Source organism: Aotus nancymaae, unplaced genomic scaffold (assembly GCF_030222135.1).
Source record: "Aotus nancymaae isolate 86718 unplaced genomic scaffold, 86718_ANA_hifiasm-v0.15.2.pri h1tg000002l, whole genome shotgun sequence".
NCBI classification, from domain to species: domain Eukaryota; kingdom Metazoa; phylum Chordata; class Mammalia; order Primates; family Aotidae; genus Aotus; species Aotus nancymaae.
Window position 1 is genome coordinate 35,217,475 of NW_026988413.1, and position 1,657 is coordinate 35,219,131.

Genomic DNA, 1,657 nt, shown 5'->3' on the forward strand with positions numbered 1-1,657 from the left:
ATTAGGTATTTCTCCTAATGCTATCCCTCCTCAATCCCCTCACCCCCTGCTATCCCTCCCCAGCGCCCCCAACTCCCTGACATGCCCCAGTGTGTGATGTTCCCCTTCCTGTGTCCATGTGTTCTCATTGTTCAACACCCACTTATAAGTGAGAACATGCAGTGTTTGTTTTTCTGTTCTTATGGATGAAGCTGGAAACCATCATTCTCAGCAAATGGTTATATTTATCTCCAGGTTTCTCGGTGTATCTTCAGGTGGATAGCATTTTAAATGGTTCTACTTGCTTGCTGGTCTGGCCTTTAGTGGAAAGTATGTGACAGGCCAAAGAGGCTGAGAGCTCTTGCTAATCTCTTCCTGCGGTAGCAGGTGGTTGATGAGCCTCACTGCAGAGTGCAGACCTTGATTTCTGCTCCTAATAACCTCACCACCCCGATTCCTGCTGCAGGGCGGGGTGGCATACTGATTATGGTGGGGAAGATGCTGGGGCTTAGCTGGCACCCTCTGCCACAGAGCAAACTCAACAGTGAGGCCAATGACTTCCATATGAAAGTGTAGCCTCCTGTATCACCAGTGGAATAAGATGGCTGACTTGGATAGCTACCTGTTGAAAAGAATTGATCTGTTTTCCATAAGTATATCCCTCAAAGCAGAGGAGACTAATGCTTACCCTTGGGAATCTTGTCTTTCAGCTAAAAGCCCAGTGTGAGCCTGTGAAGTTCTCTGATTGTAAAACTTCATATGAATTTTGCATTTTGTTTTATTATATAGAGATGTTCATATTAACATGGAAATCTCTTAAATTATTTTAAATTTCAACTCCAAAAACTACTTAGCCTGTGTATGCTCTGTATTTTGGAAGGCTGGTTACAGGAGTACTATGTGCTCTATTTGGCAAGAAAGAAAGGAACCCCAAGGAGAATGTATTGAGTCCAAGCTCTGAGAATAGGAGAGGTTTAAAAGCAAATGATGCTGGGGCTATTGTTAGAAATATGTTGGGTTAGTGGAGAAGGCAGTATTCCCTGAGAGTTGTGGTTTGCAGTGGGTGGAAGTGGGAGAGTCAATTGGTGGGAATTTCCTTAGGTATAAGGAATGAGCAAGAACTGGGCCTTAAGTCCTGCCTCCTCCTTACCTGAGGACTGTAGCCTGCCCCAAATGGCTTCCTGTTCTCCCTTCGGGAAAGGACTTGAGATTTAAGGTAAGTGTGCTCATCCCTAGAATTCTGTAGAAATCTGAAGCTTTTGACCAAGAATGAGGTCGACAGCTAATTCTTGTGGAACTGTTAAAAGACCTTACAAAAGGGTGTTAAAATTCTATTATGGAAATACTCCGGATTCGGTTCCCTGTGGTTTTAAAGCACTTGGTGTGTTGGATATGGGCACAGTTACAGGAATTGTGGCAAGTGAAATTTTGAATCATTCCTGTGTTTAGTCAACAAATTTTAAAGCACAGTTTCTCAAAAAAATGATGAATTGGGCATTTGGGGAAAACAAAACAACTTCAAGCTGGTGACAGAAATAATTTCTCACACTGAGAATTGAAATGTATCTTTCAGTTTGCAAAGTTCCTGTGCTCATTAAGTACGGGACATGTTAGAGAGGATTTGTCCCATTCACTTCTTCAGGTTTCCCATTTTGCTGTTGTGTCCTATGCTATTTCT